Source organism: Crocodylus siamensis, chromosome 3 (genome assembly GCF_052110815.1).
Source record: "Crocodylus siamensis isolate JL-2025a chromosome 3, ASM5211081v1, whole genome shotgun sequence".
In the NCBI taxonomy this organism is placed as follows: Eukaryota; Metazoa; Chordata; order Crocodylia; family Crocodylidae; genus Crocodylus; species Crocodylus siamensis.
In genome coordinates this window covers 97,054,387-97,076,802 of record NC_143397.1, presented here as the reverse complement: position 1 = coordinate 97,076,802, position 22,416 = coordinate 97,054,387, and positions in this window count along the sequence as shown.

The window sequence follows — 22,416 nt, the reverse complement described above, 5'->3', positions numbered from 1 at the left end:
CTCCTGTACAGGGTATAGCCCTCTATACCCGTGGTCCAGTCATGGGTGGAGTCCCACCAGGTCTCCGTTATCCCAATGACATCATATTTTTTTGCACTGAGCAGGAGGACTTGTTCTTGTGGAATAGAGCTGTCATGGAAGGATATAATCCTGGAGGAAGAGAGAGTCTTGCTGGTAACTTGGGCCCCGTGGAAGGCTTTGAAGACACGTTTGGAGCCTGTACTTAGAAGAGGAACCAGTGAAGTAACTGGAGCACTTGGATGATATGAAGTCTGTATCCTCTGCTACTGAACATATTTTCTAAGTAAGGATGATTATAGTCTAAGATCAACAAATGTCTAGCCACAGAAAATTACAGTACTTGAGCCCTAGAGGTCATAAATACATGGAACTCTGTGGCAGGCTGAATGCAGACTGATGTGGGGGATTATGGAGAGGAGAGGTAAGAAGGAGGAGGGGTAAACACCACAGAGAGAAAGCATAGTATCTGTCCTGTTGTTTTTGTTTGATTTGAGCATTGAAAGATGATTTTCAGTGGCTACTTAAATTGTCCAGCCTTAGAACTGAAAAAGGATGATTTAATGACCTGAATATGGGTGTATCATGAAAAGAGTTGAGGCAAGCACACAGACAGGTGATCCTTTAAAGCCGTCAAGTTATTCAGTGTCCTTCACTCTCTGTTCACTCAGTCTTTCCAAGTCTTGGCTTCTGTAATGCAAGGGAAAGAGAGATGCATGCAGCCATCTGGGAGGTTGTAACTTATCTCCCCTTCAGTGGTTGTATAAACTCCATTATTGCACTCCTAGCCTTTTAGTTCTCTCTAAGGGGTATGGAGGAGCAGCTTTCAGTAGTTGTTCTTCAACTAGTTACTGATCCTTGCAAAAGCCCTTGGAGATCTGCTCTGGAGGTGAAGGCAGATTTTGAGATGGTCTGGGGAAAACAAAAGCTTCAGAGGTTTCCCTTGTACTGATATATAGACGCTGGATAGCATGGGAGAAAAGCTGAGACACTTTAGGTCACCCGTTGGTACAGGTTGTGGAGGTGGAGAAGCAAGGGGCCATCATACCTCACTAACTGAATCCTGAACAAAATGATGGAATCCATGTTAACAAGATTTCTCCTTGGCCCCTGCTAAATGCTTGAGGTGACTCAGTAGATTTCTATAGCTAGCCCTTATTAGATGCTGGAGATGGGTAGAACACCACAGAGAGAAAGCATAGTATCTATCCTGTTGTTTTTGTTTGATTTGAGCACTGAAAGATGATTTTCAATGGCTACTTAAATTGTTCAGTCAGGGGCCCATGTATGTTTAGTGCTATAACTGAAGCACTAGTATTAGTCATATACAATACACTTGTGTCTATGAGTGGGAGATGCTGTGAGAACAGGAAGGATTTAATGCTGCATGGGAATGAGAAAGGATGCTATGTCTGAGTTCTTTTGCCTTTTGATCAAATGCTTTGGATTGTGTCTTCTAAAGATACCAAGCAGTGCAACCAAAATCACCATATTTACAATTTCCAACCATCAGTAATTTTATTATGAGCTTTCGTTATTCTTAAAGAGAACATTAAATGCTCTAAATGTGGAAGTTCTACAATTTCTTTTCTTTGATCTATATTATTGCAGACCAAAATGTTATGAGCCATTTAGATTATTATTAAGTTGTGCTAATTCTGTAACTTGCCTTGTCACAAAAAGGAAAAAAAAAATCTTTCTCTGCTGGAGACCCATAGTACATGGTGTGTGCTGTAGATCTCAGAAAGAGTTGGCTGTAGTTAGTGAGATACTAGTGCTGATGCAGGTGCAATCACTGTTTTTAATGCTATTTATTTATGGGATAAGAACTACCAGATTTATTTTTACCAGTCTTTTCCATATGCAGGTGGCAATGCCATTCCAGAAAAAGAAAGTTATGGCAAGATTTAACAGCAGACAGAATGAATAGGCTATAACCCTCTCTCTGTAAAATAAATCTATTAGATTTAATTGACATTCATCAGTAGCTATATATACCAGAGGTGGGTGACATACAAGGACTTTGTCAAAATAGGCATTTATTAAAATTCATTAATTTAAGCTAAGATTTTCAGAGTCTTCAGAGGATTTCATTTTTAATTTCTTCGACACTGCAATGAGTTATATGGTTTTGAAAATCTTAGCCTCTCTGCAACACTAATAGTATGCGATTTCTGCCCGTGCCTCTGCATGCACATATATTTTAAACAGATTGAGTGCCACCAGATCAATATATGCTGCAGGGCAAACCACCACAAAGTCGCTCAATATAATCATTTATATCCTCTGTTTCATTCTCCAGCACTGTATTATAACTTTCTAAATTGCATTTTGCAGAATCTCAAAGAATTCATGAAGCCATTATCTATATCTATATATGTATATATATATCTCTCTCAGATGTATAGCTATATATGTAAATGGTTTTTGGGGTCTCACCTCACAGCTGAAGGGACACTATCAAATTGAAATCGAGTCTATCAAAAATGTTTTAAAAGTAGTTTCAGGTAATACACCTGCCCCCAGGTCCCTCAGCCTACTTTTTGAGGCTTGCAATCGAATTTTCCCATGTTCTTAAAAGTGTTTTCCCCTTCCCTGTTGCTATGTCAAAAATCTGCACAAATGGGAAAGGGTGACAACTAAGTAAGGCTGACTATTTCAGGGCATCTTTTAATTCAAACTCTTGTGCCTTTGGGGATCCCACTGCCCCCAGGTATCAGATTTCAAGATTGGAACCTACATAACTTTTCAGGAGAAACAGTGAAATTGAGCGTTTGAAAACATTTTGTGCAGACAAAGCAAGCAAACTGAAATAAGGGAGACAAATAATGATTCTCATCTCATAAAATGACAGTGACCTTGAGTGTTGCTTGTAACAACAGCGGATGGAAAACGTTCAGACAGGAATGACTTTTTAAACTGTGTATTTTTTCCCTTAAAGGCAAATACCGCTAATATTGTGCAATATTGAATACTTTCTGCCCTTTTAAAATTGGGGCTGCGTGAAATATTCCATGTAAATATGTATCGGGCTAAATGCTGTTTCAGGCTAACTAAAATTATTTGTGAACTGGGGCCAAATTTGGCAAATTTGGCTCATTCACAGATTTCAAATTCTTCTTGTGCAAATTACAGATGTTCCATGGTTCATCATATGAATTACCACTCTGCAGGGAAATTATTGTGAACTCCAAAAGTTGAACAGATTTCAACTTTTTTTAAAAATTAATTCTGTCATCCAATAAAGGGAGAGAGAAAAAAGACTTGAGTCACTGAAATAATTAGCTGCACAAGGTTGGTGCATATGCACTGCTGAATGGATTACAAACAGCCTACCTTCTGAAAGCTTTGTAGGCAGCTAGCTACTTACAGAGCCTGGAATACCAGTTTCAATCTTGGGTGGGTAGAAGCTGCAACCAAAGAGCATATACTTTAGTCACATTGGTATAGGCCTGCCAGCTTGTCGCAGCTCCTCATTCCAAATCATTGCAACTTGGTTATAACCATATCACTTTTAAAATGACTGTCACAGAACCATCCTCGTTGTCCCACCATTTGACCCAAGGGACAGACCAATGTTTTCCTTAGGATAACTACTTATCCCTGTAAGCCTCAGTCCATTATCCTTATTTCAGACCTCATAGCTACAGCAGGAATCTATTCCAGCTGTAGGTACGTTCCCTTTGGGTTGTAAAAGAAATCTTAGGATCTCCCCCTGCCTTTCCATAGAATGAGTTAGCCTGGAATATCTTCCTCCCATGATGCCTATAGATGTGCTTGTTCACATTCTAATTGGAGCACATTGCAGCAGACTTGATTAATCAAACGTGTTAAGGTATTAATCAATGTAGCCAGGGGTGCTTTATGTAAACCTCATCAAATGAGCTTCAGATAAAGTGTCCTGCAGCCATTTTGAAATACTCAGGGGCTTAGTACATGCGATGGTGAGCCATTTTAATTAGACTGGCTGTCCGGGAACATCTTTAATTAAAGCGCCTTTCCCACAACCCCTCAGCACGTGAATAGGCAGCTCCAGAAATCACTCTTTATTATAGGCAATCAGTAAGGAGACTAACAAAAGGATTTATTATGTAGAAGAAAAGAAGTGTGAAAGAAAAAAAGACCTAAGTTTGAAAATGGAAGAAAGACAAGTAAAGTTTCTTATTCTCTCATTTGACTACCACCAAGTCCTTCAGAGGGATCCACCATTATTTTCAAAGCTCACCTTTCCTGCTGATCCTGATGGTCCTAACTGCTGGGGACCTCCTGGACTCCTGCAAAGCCTGAGAAAATCCAAGGACCCTGGCCACCTCAGGTACCTAAAAATATTTCCAAGCCAGCCCCCATCAGGATAGTCCCAATTCCTCATGAGTCTCCAACTCTAGAAATTTCTTTCCCACTAGGGACCATGCTGACTGGCTTAATCGACCATTTCACTCAAATGCCTTTGCTATTTTTTGACTTTTTTCCATTACAAGCAGACAATGACTTGGATGCCCATCCCACCAATGGCTCTTTCTTCTATTATTGGCTGTGACTATTGTCCTTGCCCCGAACACAAAGGGAAATGACACTTAGCAGTTTAATTTGCCTTCTTTTCCTTAAATAGGCATTTCTCATTTTTTTTGGCTAAACCATGTTCAAAAGCATAACAATTATATATAGACAGTGTAAAATAATCCATACAGAGATAAAAGTGACATAAATAGATGCAGCATAACATGGCTTTTCAATGAGACCACACACACTATATCAGTACAACAAACACAAGAAAATTTGCACAATACTCCACAAAACCTCCATGATTTGGTGGGGTTCATGACCATAGGCACATATATATGCCCTAATTCCCTAGTGCATTACTCAAGTTTAATGACCATTTAACTCCACTGAACTCAATAGGGACACATTAGTAGAAAACTGCCCTAGTGTACGCAATGTGGGATTTTTTTTCTTTTGTCAGTACTTTAACCTCAGTATCTGGCCATTTTAAAGGAAAGCCTATATTTAACGTATTAGTGGGCTTTAAGAGACTACAAGAAATTAAATCTTTTAAAGTCAAATACTTTATGTTATAACCTGAGTTTATACGAAGTACAACATAAATTGCCTCAGGAAACCAATTCCAGATTTTCTGGAGCTACTTCAATTCTATGTTTTTTGGTCATCAGGATTCTATCCAATTCACTTGTTGTAGGAAAGCATGTTGTTTATTATTGTGTGTATCACATTTTGGTTATCTGGATTATCGCTGGCTACATAATACATAATCTATGGTGAATAGGAAAGATACTCTTATTGTTTGGTGGTGACAACAGGCTTTTCAACAAAGAAAGGGTGAATACTAAGTGAGCAGATTAAAATATAGTGAGGGCCATACTGCATCTGGCTCCTATGCAAGAACAGAAGAGAGCTGGTCGCCTTGTACTTGGGGTGGTTGTTAGATTCCCACCTCTCTCTTGTTACAGGAGTTGAACACCTCAATCTCTTACTCTTAAGAGGCATAAAACTTGCTGAGACAGGAAGGGGGAGAAAGCACAGTTCTATATACAGGTTTCCCTCAATTTACTCGGGTTCTTTATATGCAAATTTGCTCTTATGCGATAAGCATATTTAGACCCATAATTATATGCGAGGTAAATTCACTCTTATGTGATCAGCATAGATGCCTCCCCTCCCCCACCCCCCGAAGCAGGTAAGTCTGTGTGGGGAGTGGTCCCACTCACCCCAGCCCCCACTGCAGCAGCCCGGGGAGCAGCAGGTGCCAGCTGCCTGCAGCCTCTGGGCTGCACTGTTCTCTGCTTGTCCCTCCGTGCCTGAGCTCTGCCTGTCCCCACTCATCTCTCTTCCTGTGCTGCACTGTGCCCTGGTGCAGGCAGCTGGTGTTGGCTGCTTTTGACTCTGCACTCACTCCGGCCCATGCTGAAGCAGACAAGCAGAGCTCTGGGCAATGCGGGGCACAGCACTCACCCCAGTCCCAGCTGCAGTGGCCCTGGGAGCAGTCAGTGCCAGTGGGCTGCACCATGCTCTGCCTGTCCCCATTCACCTTTGTTTCTGGGGTGTGCTATGCCCTGGTGCAGGCAGCTGGTGTCAGCGGCTACTGGGGCTGCTCCAGCATGGGCTGGGGTGAATGCAGAGAAGTGGAGCCCCAGGTGATGCAGGGCATGGCATTCACCCCAGTCCATGCTGGATTGGCACTGGGAGCAGCTGACACCAGCTGCCTGCACCAGGGCATGGTGCAGCCCAGGAGCAGAGGTGAGTGAGAACTGGTAGAGCCCAGGCACAGGGGGACAGGTGGAGCATGGTGCAGCCCAGCAGCTGCAGGCAGCTGGCCGTGGCTGGGGCTGGTGTGAGTGCAGCTCTGTTCCCTCTGCTTTGCTGCCTTGTGCAGCCCTGGGAGCAGGACCCCTGCACCCCTACCTTCCTTAGTCCCAGCTTCCCTCCTTCTCTCACCACCATGGGAACCTATCCCTATTCATTACATTGTAAAGTGGGTTCACTTTATGCAAACTGAATTTATGCACCATTCTCTGGGAATGCATGTACCACATAAATTCAGGGAAACCTATAATAACTAGGTATAGACATTCAAAAATCCTTAGACAGAATCGATCTAAATTATGTGGTTTTATGCAAGTAGCATAATCAAGATCAGTAGTGAACAGAACACATTTGCCATTTGGTGGGGATGGGGGCAAATCTTAGACTGGGTTCCACCGTTTTTAAATCAGTCTGTGCTGAACTCCTGTTTTGTTATTGGTATAGACCAGTTTCTGATTACTTATACTGGTAAAAGTGTAATGTTTGTACATGGCCAACATATCCTCAGAGCTTTTTCTAAAAGACCCGTGCTGGCCTTTGGAGGGCCTTCTATGGATTTTAATTGCATACTAGATGTGAGATTAGAAAGGACTACATTTTGGTAGATCTGGTTGAAATTTTTCTAGCAATATTTTTGTAAAGGAGAGAGAACTTTCAGCTAACTTTTGAGGAGAAACTTTTGAGGCCTTCAGCTATTGGAAAGCCAGCCCTCCCAAGACCAGGATAAATACTGGTGCTTTGTTCACTGCTTAGGCTCTGGAGTCATATGGTGTGGAATGGAAGCAGTTTTTTTTGTGAAATGAGAGCTCTGTGCTGAAAACAGTCTGAGTGTCGGGAGAGTCGCAACCCCTCACTCATTCATCATAATCTGAGCCAGGATGAGTTGCAAGTTATCCCCTTCTCCCTTTAATAGAAAAAAAATCCTTTTCAAGCAGACCCAGTCCTGGTTTCATCATCGGTTCCCCTAGTCCTTCTGCATGATACTAACTTGACGGAAGGCATTACAGTGAATCCTGGGCTTTGAAGCCCAGTGTGTCCACAAGTATACCAAAAGGCAATTGACTTTCTGAAGTATGTCTAAAGCTATGGGACTTGCAAAACTGGGCTGGAAATCTCCGAAGAACAGAATAAGAAAGCTGCCTGTGTGATCCATTTACATGTTCAACTCCACATGGAATCAGGAAGTGCCCAAGCACATGAAAAATATCATTTTGTTTGTGATATCTCAACATCTTTTAAAAATTAATCAATAAATAAGTTGAAGAGGAAGGTCAAAACTACTTGGATGTATCCTTTATAAAACTTTTCTCAGCAAAATGCTTCATGCCCATAATTATTTTATTTCTGCTTATTTTCTCATACTTAGTATCAGTCAGACATGTCTTGATAAATGCAAGCTGCCCGTCTGTTTCTTTTCAGTTTATAGAAGGTCTTATTTGTTCCTTTTTTTTTCATTTACTGGTGGTAGTTATTTAAACAACAGCAAAGAGTAGGGGAAATGGCCTTTGCTGACGTGAAGAGTTATGTAGCTCCCTTTGGCAAAGGTGAAGTAATCAATGGAACAGTTTCCAAAGCTCATGTGCAAAGTTTGTATACTGCATATCTGGATGCTACTGTGGAAAGTTTATGATGCGTTTAACTGCAATGCTATTTCATTTCACATCTTCTTTTGTTAGTTGTCAGACAGGACAGGTAGGCATAAGGCCTTCAGATTCTGACTGTGTCTGAGAAAAACCACTTAAATTTTCACAGAAAGAGGAGGGGGAATTGATTTTGATTTGGCACAACATCCAGTAAAAGAGAATATATGCACTTATAATGAAATGAAGCTTATAATGTCTGGGAAAAAATATGAGACATGGAAAAATCCACTTATGTTTACTACTTTTAAAACAGTTCTGCACCATCTTGTTATATCTGATGAAAGCAGGGCCATAACCAGTCCTAGTGCAATTAGGTGAAACTACAAAAATAGGATAACCACAGTGAAGTCCAGGGAGCACCATCTGAGCCAAGTTTACTTAATGAATAAACTTCATAGGAATCTGTGCTGAGATTTAGTGAGACAAGTTGCCATGTAAATCATGGTGCTAGTCAAGGGCCTGAAACATCTGGGCCCAGGGTCACTTGTACTCATTCAAAAGGGTGTACTGTGGTACTATTCTGAACTGGCAGCATTGTAAACTCTCTATACACTGATTTCAGAGCTAGGTGCAGGAGAACAAAGAATGAGGAACAGGATCTGAAATCTCTCGGTTACATCCAGCACCCATCAAAATCAGCGTGCCTTTTCAATGATTTGTATATGTATTGAGTTAGGCTCCAAAAGTTTGATTTATAATCTATAATTCTATCTGTTAGAATCATGGTCTATAGCAATCTGCTGTTTCTTATACGGAATATGTTAAAACTGGCATCAGATACTGTGACCTTTCTTTATCACTGATATGCGACTGACACAGCAAGCTATGAAAATCAAAACTGAATAAGTTGTCTCTTCAAATCCAGCTTGGTAACGAGGAATTTCTGTTAATGGCTGATGATGCATTAGTATCCCAAGTAAAATGAGTTCAGTGCTGTCATTCCAGATTCTGGATTCCACATCACCAAAACTACTTCACCATGATAGGCAGCCTGATGGGTGGTCTCAGGAGAGAGGGCTGTGGGCCATATCTCACTCTGCACTCCCTCACAAAGGCCAGGAACTTTTGGGTTCCCTGTGCTCGTCTAAGGGAGAAGACAAGGTATACTTTGCAAACTACCTGACTGATTGAACCCTTTACAGTGTTTATGGATGTGGGCAGGACAGTATGCAGAAGCTAGTATGGTTGCTCTATAGTAGCTAGAGGACTTGCATCTTCTAGATCTGTTACATTTTTTTAACAAATGTACCATGAGGATGCAGTTTCTACAACACGCCCACCATAGCAACCCCAATAGTGCTGGTGGTAGACAGGAAAAAGCTTTCCCCAACCATTCTGTCATTGTCTGACCCACCGTTTTGGCTTGGTAAATTGCCTCCTGAAGTTTAATGGATAGCTGGGAAGCAAGTTTAATTTAGAAGGATTTTTGGCTGCTATCTCCTTATTTCCCCAGATGAAAAAAGTCTCCTTAGACCTTTATCCTAAAGTCTCCTTTAGACCTTTAGGGAAAATTTGCATATCTGACCTTTTCATGTACAACAAATATTTCCTCACTGATTTTTACTGAAGACATCCTGCATTCCATTTTCTGTCTCTTTCTGTACCTGCTGGGGACTTGAGGCATTTAATGCCAAAGCAATTCAGTTATTTCCCGCTTCCTCAACTCCTACTTCTTCAGACTGCACACATTCACTCTCCAATGGCCTATTGTCATTACTGATCATGTCATCTGTCTAATTTAAATTGTGAACTCCTTTTTACTTACAAATAATAATAAAGCTGGCCCACTGATCGGTCTGGTTAAGCAAAATGTGTGCATCTTGGGAGCATGCTTCCTGAACTGAACAGACTTGTCTCCAAGGTTTAAATAGCAATCACCTACTATGATTCACAGAGGGTGAGAAGATATCCTAATTCAGACTAATTAAATGAATACTAAATGCTACAGTATGTGACTTTGTGAATACTTGCTAAGAGTCATCAGGGTGGGGGAAACAGTTTAATGCTGGTTAGAGCTAGTACCATACATGTATTGTGGATGGCCATAAATGAGGATGGTTGAATAATTCATTGCAAACAATATTCATAGTGGATTTGGCCTTATTTTTTCCATTCACAAGTGATCTTCCTTATCTAGTCACAGGACCTAATAAACATAAACAGACTGCTGTGCATATGAGGAGACCCACTGTCTTCATGAGAGAAGGGCATTAATTTCAGCATTTAAAAAAGTTATTATTGGTATGTATTTGCCAAATTGTGCAAGATAAATTATGGGCAATTCATGCATGGAATGCTTTGACTATTTCCTATTTATTATTTAAGGTCTGTAATTGGTCACTTAAATCATTTTTTTTCCTTTCTCCCTTCCAAAAGGATGACTAGAATGCTTTAAGAGTGAACAGTTAAATTTTGTTCACAACTAAACCACATAAAAGAACACATTTTTATTATAAAGTTAGAAGGAATCAACATTAAAAAAGGAAAAACAATTGCAATCATTTTTATAAATAAATGTATGTTTTCTTCCTGCTGTGACGCTGTGGCTAGTAAAGCGAGCAAAACACTGGCTTGCATCCCTAGATGCTTCTCAAGCAAATCCTGGGACATCATTCTCCTGCTGTACTCAGCCTCGGTGAGACCGCAGCTGGAGTACTGCGTCCAGTTTTGGGCTCCACAATTCAAAAAGGATGTGGAGAAGCTAGAGAGAGTCCAGAGGAGAGCCACGCACATGATCAGAGGTCAGGAAAACAGACCTTATGGGGAGAGGCTGAGAGCCATGGGACTCTTTAGCCTGGAAAAGCGCAGGCTCTGGGTGATCTGATGGCCACCTATAAGTTTATCAGGGGTGACCACCAGGATCTAGGGGAACGTCTGTTCACCAGAGCGCCCCAAGAGATGACAAGATCGAATGGTCACAAACTCCACTGTGACTGATTCAGGCTGGACATAAGGAAGAACTTCTTTACTGTCCAAGCCCCCAAGGTTTGGAATTACCTGCTGCCGGATGTGGTTCAAGCACCCACTTTGAACGCCTTCAAAACACATTTGGATGCTTATCTTGCTGGGATCTTACAATCCCTGCTGACTTCCTGCCCCTGGGGCAGGGGGCTGGACTGGATGATCCTCCGGGGTCCCTTCCAGCCCAAATGTCTATGAATATATAAAATGCAAATATAATAACATTAAAAATCTGAAAATTAAGTTGACAGGCAAAAGTGAGTTTTCTCATATTTGATACTCTTAAATTTATAGAATTTTTCTGGTTTTGGAAAAATTACTGACTAGGAAAAGGAGAAGTGAAATTCTAGAACCTTCTGACTCTATAGAAAAGTAATGGCCCCTACTTGACATATAGCCTTTGCTGGTAGGGAAAGGAAAAGGGTGAAGATGCATCCAAAATGTTTCAGCTTAAAAAAACAACAACTCTGTTTTGAGTCTCAAACCAATCTATCCATAATCCTTCCACCATGGTCTCCTAATCTGCATGTGGTGTCATGAACAGCATAGCAGAAACTGGACAAGGGAGGAGATGGTGTTGTCTGGGATAAGTTTAAGAACCAGTGGGAGCTCTGCTAAAGCTACTGAAAACAGGTGGTTTATGAATGCAGGGCTTTCTAGCTGGAAGCCACAAGGGATTAAATAGTATCCCTGGTTTCCTTCCCAGCTGTGGCTCCCCATGTTGCTCCAGCTGCAATAGCACCCAGAGTCTTTGGGTCCTCTCTCCATCCTTTGTCTGCCATTTCCTGCCTTTGGGCCATGGAGGTGGGTTAGGGGATGGGCCAGTGTGGTGTGTTGTACAAGGAGTTGAGGGCGAGTCTGGGGCTGCATGAAGAGGGTGCAGGGGTAGCATTGGGGTCATAAGGTACAGCACTAAGGGGTGAGAGGTTGTTTGTATGGCCATACAGTACATTGGGGTCAGGGAAGCACATGCATAGCTTACATCCTGTGCCTTGGTAGCATGGTCCTCTGGGGCATGTAGCCCCCAAAAGCTTAGAAGTTGGACAGAGCTGTATAAACCTATTATGAAGGATATGGTGACCTGGGGACATAACCTTGACAGGACCCAGTGCCAGTCCAGGTGCAAGGTACTCTCATAGGTACAACTTGGATGTGAAGGGTCAGAGTTTAGAAGATGAGGGTGAACAGTACTGGAAGTCCAGAAGCCAAAGCCAAAAGTCCCAATGCTGCCTGTCAGTCTGAGTCCAAGCCATCATCCCAAGGGTTAAGGTGGGTCTGTAGTCAAATCCAGGCCAGAAGACAGGAGCTGAAGAGTTCAGAATACACAAGAAGGTAAGCAGGAATAAGGTATTGGTGTCCAAGTCAGGGAGCAAGGTACAAGGGTCAAAGGGTGGAGTGAGTCAGGAGCAAGGTAGGAGGCAGATCAGGAGTGTCCAGAGCAGAGGGTCTGAAGCAGAAGGACGATTGCAAGACAGGGAACCTCCAAGTACCAGGCTACAAATACTGGTGCTGAGCAAGGCCCCAGGGGAAGTTAGAGGGTAAAACCCTCCCATCAATAATGTTTGTGCGTGCCATTTATCTTCATGCTATTAAGGCAAAGGCAATTGCAACAATGAATTCCTGTTCATTGGAATATAGGTTGTAGCCATATTGCTCTAAAGCAGTGTTTCCCAATATTTTCTAGCTCAAAGCACATTTTGATTAATACAGTTTTTTTGTGGCACATCTGTTAAGGAATTCCTCATCCTCATACCTATTGTGGATCACAGGAAAATTCTGCGGCACACCTGTTCATTTCTCATGGCATGCTTTTGTGCTGCAGCACATTGGGTGGGAAACACTGGTCTAAGGACTTAGGCAGACAAGGTTCTTTGGGTAAATCTGATATCTTTTATTAGACCAATGCAAATAGTTGGAAAAATTCTTCTTTGCAAGCTTTCGGGTACAAATACCCTTTGTCAGGCTGAGGAATCATCTGCAGCTGGTGTGTGCTCTTCCTGGTTGTAATGAATAGTAAAGAAGCTAGAGGCTAGTAAGCATGCAAGAAAGGCAGTCAGTGAAGATATAAATTGAGGAGTTAGTGGGTGAGAGACAGGCTGGGCAGGGGGGAGGGGAATGAATGTAGCTGGTAAATAGTGCAGAGGTACCTGGGGAGTTAGATGTTAGGCAGGTTATGATGTGTCATAAATCCAATGTCTATATTTAGTTCATGATCACAGATCAAAGGGGGCAAGAAGGCACAAAAGCCCCCCATGGGTCACCAAAAGCACACAGGAATGTCTCCTAGCTAAAGAGGAGGCGTACACCCAATGAAAGGGAGGGGCCATCTCCAGGGAGGACTATACCTTGGTTGCTCAGGGCTGTAGGGGGGTGGTCAGGAAAGCCAAGGCAGAGATGCAACTGGGACTAGCTACCCAGATCAAGGACAACAAGAAGTCCTTTTTTAAATACATAGAGGATAAAAAGAAGGCACTCAGTAATGTGGGGCCTCTGCAAAGCATGCTTGGAAATCTGCTCGTCGCACCAGATGATCTCTCCAGGGACTGGACGTATTCAAGTCAACCGGTCCGGACCATCTCCACCCTAGAGTTCTAAAGGAACTGGCCGAGGTCATTGCAGGACCCCTGGCACGGCTTTACGAGCACTCGTGGTGCTCTGGTGTGGTGCCGGAGGACTGGAAGAGGGCCAATGTGGTTCCCATCTTCAAAAAGGGGAAAAAGGAGGACCCGGGATACTATAGGCCAGTTAGTCTTACCTGGATCCTAGGCAAGCTGTTTGAGAAAATTATTCTGGCACACATCCACGAGGGGCCTGCAGGGGAGATCATGCTTAGGGGCAACCAGCACAGGTTCATCAGTGGCAGGTCCTGTCAGACCAACCTAGTGGCCTTTTATGATCAGATCACCAAATCGTTAATGTCATGGAAAAATCTTAAGTGTATGCTGCCAGCACAGAAGAACTGGAACTGACATGCGCGGTTTAAACTCTGTGAGGGGAAAGTTCCAAGGCTCACCCAGCTCTTGCCCCCTGGGTGACCTGCGGACCTGTCAGTCATTGCTGACCTACTTTACCCACAGACGCTTGCTCAGTGACAGCTAAAAGCATGAGGTAATCTGATTTGAAAATTCTTTGAGAAAAGTGTTCTGATTGGCCACTAAATTCACATAAAAGGTTAGCAAGCTCCTCCTTTGGGGAGAGACCCGTTTAGCTGGAGACAGAGGCTGGTCTTCCAGGGACTGTCTCCTCCCCCGCTTGGCGTTTTGTATTGTTCTCTGTTGCTGTTTTACTATACCGATCTGTTGGCTTGCGACTCGCCTTTGGCACCGATCATCAACCACCGATCTGGATAATCCCTACTGCTTCAATTTTGGCTTCGTTCACTACTCACCTGGTTTTCGACCTCAGCTATCGCCGTCGACTATCTCATTGTCCTGTGGGACTGGCGTCATGACACCATCTTCATTTTCATCTCGACGCGTTACAGTTCTTGTTCTGTTGTTCGTTTATCCCTGCATGAGCTGTTGGCCAGCCCTGGAACTTAAGGAGTGGGCAGCCGCCCCTATCCCTTGCGGGGTAAATAGCAAGGGCTCACTCTGGAACCCCGTGGGCCAACAGACCCCCCTGTTGTTTATTGTTACTGTTGACTGTAACCAAAGACTTCGTTGCCTACGCATCAAAGCGTAAGTCAATAAAATCACCCTTTGTTTAAGGAACCATACGCTTCTGTGCCACTGAGACTCCATCGCCAAAACTCCCGCCTGTTCTGTGCCTGATTGCCACCACCCGGCCGCACCACCGTGACCAATACCGTGAGCTTGGCTTGCCAGCTCCGGCTTGCCAGTTCGATGCAGGGATAGCAGTGGACATAGGCTTCCTGGACTTCTGGAAGGCTTTCGACACTGTCTCTCACCCCATTCTCATTAAGAAACTGGGGGACTGTGGTGTCGATGCCCACACAGTCAAATGGGTCGCCAACTGGCTGGAGGGCCTCACCCAGAGAGTGGTAGTGGATGGGTCCTACTCAACCTGGAAGGACGTGGGCAGTGGGGTTCCACAGGGCTCGGTCCTCGGGCCCGCACTGTTCAACATCTTCATCGGTGACTTGGACAAGGGGGTAAAAAACACCCTGTTCAAATTTGCTGATGACACTAAGATGTAGGGGGATGTGGGCACGCTAGAAGGAAGCAACAGGCTACAATCGGACCTGGACAGGTTACAAGGGTGGGCGGATGAGAATAGGATGGGATTCAACACAGACAAGTGATGCACCTGGGGAGGAACAACCGGCACCATACCTACAGGTTGGGGAACTCCCCTTTTGTCAGCACAGAGGTGGAAAAGGATCTTGGAGTCATCATTGACTCCAGGATGAACATGGGCCGGCAGTGTGGGGAGGCAGTCAGGAAGGCCAACTGTACCTTGTTATGCATCCACAGATGCATCTCGAGCAGGTCCAAAGAGGTGATCCTTCCCCTCTATGTGTCACTGAACAGGCCGCAATTGGAGTACTGTGTCCAGTTCTGGGTGCCACACTTCCAGAGGGATGTCAACAGCATGGAGAGGGTCCAGAGGAGGGCCACTCATATGATCAGGGGACAACAGGGCAGGCCCTACGAAGAGAGGCTATGGGACCTGAACCTGTTCAGCCTCCAAAAGAGAAGGCTGAGGGGGGATTTAGTGGCCTGTTATAAGCTAGTCGGGGGACCAGCAGGCAATGGGGGAGTCCCTGTTCCCCTGAGCACTGCCAGGAGTGACCAGGAATAATGGTCACAAGCTGGCAGAGGGTAGATTTAGGCTTGATATCAGGAGGTACTACTTCACGGTCAGGGCAGCTAGGATCTGGAACCAACTTCCAAGAGAAGTGGTGCAGGCTCCTTCCCTGGGGGTTTTCAAGAGGAGGTTAGATGAACATCTTGCTGGGATCGTTTGACCCCAGTAATCTTTCCTGCCATGGCAGGGGGTCAGATTAGATGTTCTACTCAGGTCCCTTCCGACCCTAGAAATTATGAAACTATAAAGCTATCCTATTTAACAATTCCTTTGCCTCCATTTTTCTGAGCAGGGACTGGGTCACCCCCCGCCCCCATTGGGACCCCCATAGGCCCCAGGGGAGGTGCACCCAGGCCTAGGGTCAGTGAGGACTTAGTTAGGGAACTTCTGGAGGGACTGGACATATTTAAATCAGCTGGTCCTGATGACTTCCACCCCAGAGTGCTGAGGGAATTAGCAGAGGTCATTGCAGGACCCCTGGCACGGCTTTACGAGCACTCATGGTGCTCTGGTCTGATGTCAGAGGACTGGAAAAGGGCCAATGTGGTTCCCATTTTCAAAAAAGGGAGGAAGAAGGACCCAGGAAACTATAAGACAGTTAGTCTTACCTCAATCCTTGGGTAAGCTTTTTGAGAGAATTATCCTGGCTCATGTCCGTGAGGGGCAAGGGGAGGTTATGCTTAGAGGCAACCAACATGGGTTCATTAGAGGTAGGTCCTGTCAGACCAACCTGGTGGCCTTCTATGACCAGGTCATCAAATCCTTAGATTCAGGGGTAGCAGTGGACATAGTCTTTCTGGACTTTCGGAAGGCTTTTGACACTGTCTCTCACACCATTCTCATTAAAAAACTAGGGGACTGTGGCATCGACACCTACACGGTCAATTAGGTCATGAACTGACTGGAGGGTCGCACACAGAGAGTGGTGGTGGATGGGTTATTTTCGACTTGGAGGGATGTGGGCAGTGGGGTTCCTCAGGGCTCGGTCTTCGGGCCCGCACTGTTCAACATCTTCATCAGCAACTTGGACGAGGGGGTAAAAAGCACCCTGTTCAAATTTGCTGATGACACTAAGATGTCGGGGGAAGTGGGCATGCTAGAAGGGAGGAATAGGCTGCAATTGGACCTAGACAGGTTACAGGGGTGGGCGGATGAGAACAGGATGTGAGAAGTTCAAGTACTGCACTTGTGGGGGAAGAACCAGCACCATACCTACAGGCTGGGGAACTCCCTTCTCATCAGTGCAGAGGCAGAAAAGGATCTTAAAGTCATTATTGATGCCAAAATGAACATGGGCTGACAGTGTGGGGATGTGGTGAGGAAGGCCAACCACACCTTTTCATGCATCCACAGATGCATCTCAAGCAGGTCCAAGGAGGTGATCCTCCCCCTCTATGTGACACTGGTCAGGCCGTAGCTGGAGTACTGAGTCCGTTTCTGGGCACTGCACTTCAGGAGGGATGTGGACAACATGGAGAAGGTCCAGAGGAGGGCCACTCTCATGATCGGGGGCAGCAGGGCAGGCTCTACGAGGAGAGGCTAAGGGACCCGAACCTGTTCAGCCTTCACAAGAGAAGGCTGACGGGGGAATCTAGTGGCCATTTACAAACTAATCAGAGGGGACCAGCAGGTATTGGGGGAGTCCCTGTTCCCCCGAGCACTACCAGGAATGACAAGAAATAACAGTCACAAGCTGGCAGAGGGTAGATTCAGACTAGATATCAGGAGGCGCTACTTCACTGTCAGGATGCCTAGGATCTGGAACCAACTTCCAAGAGAAGTGGTGTTGGCTCCTACCTTGTGGGTCTTTAAGACAAGGCTAGATGAACACCTTGCTGGAGTTGTTTGACCCCAGTATTCTTTCCTGCTATGGGAGGGGGTTGGGCTTGATGATCTGCTCGGGTCCCTGCCAACCCTACCAACTATGAAACTATGACATCACTGACTGACCTGTTGATTAGCTCCAACAAGCCCTAAGTGTACACTGTTCTGTCTGCCTTACACAAACCTCTCAGCAGTAGCTAGCACACCACATGCTGGCTTCAGTCCATGCTGTGGGAAAGTGGGGGTGGGGTGCGAATCCCTCCTTGAGCAGGGAGTGGGGTGGGGAGGAGAAGCCAGGGAGACCCTGCTGTTTCTGCTGGATTTCCAGCCAGGGAGCAGAGGGGCAGGGCTAGCCCTTCTGAAATACATCTGGGATGCTGGGGGACTGGTTTAAGTTAAACCAGGAAGGGGTCTGGGACAGAAATTGTATAAACTGGTTTGACCCAAATCAGTTAAGTCTGATATTACATTGAAGTAGGTATATCTCAAACCAGTTTCAGCCTTTTTGAAACTGGTTTATGTCTGTTCCATTACAGGTTTAAATCAGTTTCTGATCACTTAAACTGGTTTATATGTAATGTCTGTCCCTAGCCCTAGACTATATGAGAACAATCTTAAAAGGAGATATAAGATAACAGGTGAATACAAGGAACAATACAATTATGTACAATAGATTTTGCAGGACTATATACACATATTAAAGATCAAAATAGAGGTCTGCTGTCAGACTTGTGACAGTAACAGTGTTCCTAATTGTCACAGGCACAGTACAGTTTAACATCAAGACTAGGCCTAGATTCACTCTGGGATCAGTAGTTAAACCCTCAAAACCTCTCTCTCACTTAGGACTTCCTTTAGTTCCAAGGCTCAGTCCTTAAACCCAGGGAGGGGTAACACTTTACCCTCAGTAGTCATCAAGACCACTTGCCAAGCCAACCATGGAATACATGGGGTTGAGACTATGACCAGTCATGAGGGATCACACTTAGTAATCTCACCTTGAACAACAGTTTCCACACTCATCAACTCAGTTTACTACCGTCACACTCAACCAAGATTCTCTCACAACACACACCATTTTACAACTGCTCTCAGCAGCACTTACCCGCACATGCATGCAGGTCCTCCAAATCAGGTCTATTTAACCATTTCGAACACTCCACTCCTGCCAATCTTCCATTCAATGAATCACTCAGCCAGGAAGGCTATCAATCACACATTAATCATTAATCACACACAAATCTAAGGGTCAGTTATTTCAGGCACATACTTGGCACTTTACATGAGATTGGCAACATTTTCCTGCAACAAATGGGTTACATAAGGCAGGGTTGACTGCACATGCCCATATGCTCAAAAGTAGGCCATGGTGCTACAAGGTTCAAATGTTCACTGTATATGTCATAATATGGACGCTGCAGTTGATGTCAACAATTTCATCTTGGATCTCTTCCAGATTTCTTCATCACTTGAATCCATTTCTGTATCCTTGTAATTTATTATACAGATTGCAACATGCTGGGTGCATCTACGTGAGACACTTACCACAAAGTTGCTTAATTAGCTCTGTAGCAAAGCATCACCATTTACACAAGTGGTGCTATTAGGCTGGAGTCAACCAATTAACTCTGCTGTAGGATAGTACTGCTGAACACGAGCACTGTTCTACAGTGGAGTTACTTTGCTGCAAAGCACACGTAGCCCCAGTAATACCCAATTATTTACTCCCCTCTCCAATTGAGGGGAATGTTAGCAGGGCATGTGCGCTGTGGAGGGAACTGCCTATTACACACTGTTCCCTTCTTCCCCTATAGAGCCATGCCAGAACACTCAATAAAATGTAACTATTTACAAATGTAATATTACATTTATATGATAACTTTCATATATTTACAAATAAAACATAGGAGTCATAGCCATCTTTTATACAGGTTACTGCAGATACTATATACATAGGTGTAGGATCAGAAAGGTCACGGCAGGGGCCTCCTTAAATGATCATGCAATCTTATGTTCTAATAAAATACTAATCTACAAAGCATGCAAGTTAACAAAATATAAGGTACAGGGTTCACAAAATATGAGACATGGGGGATTGGAACCAGAAATGTAACCCATGTTACCCTAGAGGAATAGGACCCTAAAGATCAGAAGAAGGAAAAGATCCCTTGTGCTCTTCGGGCCCTCTGGAATCCCAGCACAGATAGCCCTCAGCTGACCTGGGGAGATCCCTCCTACCCTGTGAGAATCCAGCTCGTAACTCTGAGGCCTGGTGAGGCTGTCCTCGTCTCCCTGGGCAAGGCATCTCCTCCCTTGTTGGGTGGGGTTGTGTGCCCTCAACTGTCTTGCGCTCTCCTGGAGCCCAGAGCTCCATGCACCAGTGGCTGTACATTATGCCAGGGGTTGGAGACCTGAGCCACCTTGTACAGTGCTGGGGTTTTGGTCTGCTCCCAGACCCTCCATGCACCAGTCATGCACTGAGTGCTGGCTGCATGCCAGGGGTTGGAGACCCGTGCTGTCTCGTGCAGCTCCCGGACTCTCAGTCCCTCTCGGACCCTCCATGCACCAGCCTGTGCACTGCTTACCATGCTCCTTCACAGTGAGGGGGATGGGGGATGTGGCCATTTGCTGCTGCTCATCTGGTGAAGAGTCTTCGGGCTATTCAGGGGCAACAGCTCTGCCCTGCTGGCCAGCTCTGCCAGCTCTTTGCCCTCTTCTGCATCCCTCAGCACAGAAGCCCCATGTTCTGGGCATGCTACCTTTTTATTCCCTCCAGGGGCTCTTCCCCCAGATTCGAAAGGGACCAATTGCAGCGAGGGGAGGGTTAGTCCTCACCCAGGTCCAGCTCTTCACTTTGCCCCTGGATAGGAGTGGGGCAAGCCTCTCCCCTGCAATCACCTGATTGGTGGGAACTTCCCATCAATCACCCGGAGCCCTTCTGAGCTGGCAGAATGGGTGGGTGCCGGCAAGCTGACATGCATGCATAGACCAGGACTGCCTGGTGGCTAGACCCGCACTGTAGTACCCCTGTATGCTTGACCCCTGTACTACAGTGCGGGTCTAGCCAGCAGGCAGCCCTGCCTGAAGGACCCTTGTGCCCCATCCAGGTCCTCCACAGCACAATGATCTGGTGGAGGAGGGAGGATCAGCCCCAGGATGGCAGACTGACTCTGGGCTCCCAGACAGCCGGGGTTGCACCACCTCAGCTCAATGTGTCACAGTCCTGGGGTTAATTAATGCTCTGGAATTTAATGCATCACATTAATATTATGTGTCCATACAGTTGCTGTGTCATAGGACACAGTCAGGAGTGCATGGCACACTAACTTGCTTGTATAGGCATGCTGGTCCCTGGCATTCTATTTTGCACTTGCAAGGTATTCTGCTGGTAATGGTTCAAGTGTGTTTATGATGGGAACACAAATGTCATTTTCAGCTTGCCAACCACAGTGGTCAGTGATGACAATAGTGGATTAGGTTCAAGCACATTTCACCAAATGAGACTTTGATAACTGGCTCTACATATATGGTTCACAAGGCATGTAGGCAAAATTTTATCCAGAGCTTTTCCTTCATGCAATAATTTCACGGTAATATCCAGAAGAGTTATCAAGGGTGTTGACGGCAGATGCAGCAAAACAACAAACTTCTACACAAGTGTACAAATCCTTGTCAACATCGGGCCTACTTCCTAGACCTGCCAGTAAATGTGGATGTTGAATGAACACTTTCCACGCAATTTTCTTAGTGTGACTACTGAACAGTCTCCTGGTGTCACAACCAGTGACACTGAGGAATCCAATTAGAGATGCAGGAACTGGCTCAGGCAATTCTAACACAGTATCATAAACTGGCATGAATCTTAGTAGTTTCTCTTCATCTAAACCACAGGCACAAAATTATTTCATAGAAGAAGAACCAGTATGTCTGTGTCATTGCAGAAGAATCCTAGAGATGAGTATTGCTGACCAATTGCATATTTGTCATATAAGAGTATTCCTGTCTGCCCCTTCCTGCTGCAAATATAGCTGCAGAACATTGCATGAGCTGGAATGCTCTGCTTTTCCATCAGCAAAACCACCAACAGTGAGTACTTATTCACTTCAGAAACATCGGCATGATTCTTTAAGAAGCTCCTTACTTAGAAAATTAAATAGGTTTTCTTTGTTTGCTGGGAAGGATATGGAACGAGTCTATGATACTAATAATGGAGGAGATCTGCTGCTAATGATTCTGTGGATCTACCTAGTAGTTTGAGTCCTCAGTACTCTTGTGCCTCCCTTTATGGGTGGTGATATGTATCAATCAAAAACAATGTTGACTCAACAGCACATTTTGGAATAGTAGGCAAAAACAGGTTGCACAAAAGCAGCCAAATCTCCAAATGTTCATGCAGTTTTTGGCTTTCCTAGTTGCTGTACAAAAGCCATGCCGTTGATAACAGCAGCTGACTTCTTAAAAGTAGCATCTGGCAAAACAGTTACTGGTTTATCTCCAATCAAGATGTATGACAAAAGGCTGCTTTGTCAGCTACGTTGAGCGATTTGTCAGGTTTAAAAAATGACAAAGGGTATCCAGACAATTCATGCTGTAGGAGAGAGTGCACATTGAACCTTTTACCTGCTGCAATTGCTGCGAATAGCCTTTGCTGGATCTTCTCTGCATTCTGCATCCGTTCATTTTCCTACACTGATCCATAGTTAACTTTACATCCTTGAAGGTTTTCAGTTTTGATTTGGGCATGTTTGCATACAAACTCTTGGTAGCATCTGCAGTAAGATGTTTCTAGATAATGGTGTTTGCAATTTCTCTTCCTTTGCCATGTGCATTCAGAGGGTCTAATGCAATATCTTGCAGCACAACATCTTCCATAGAAATA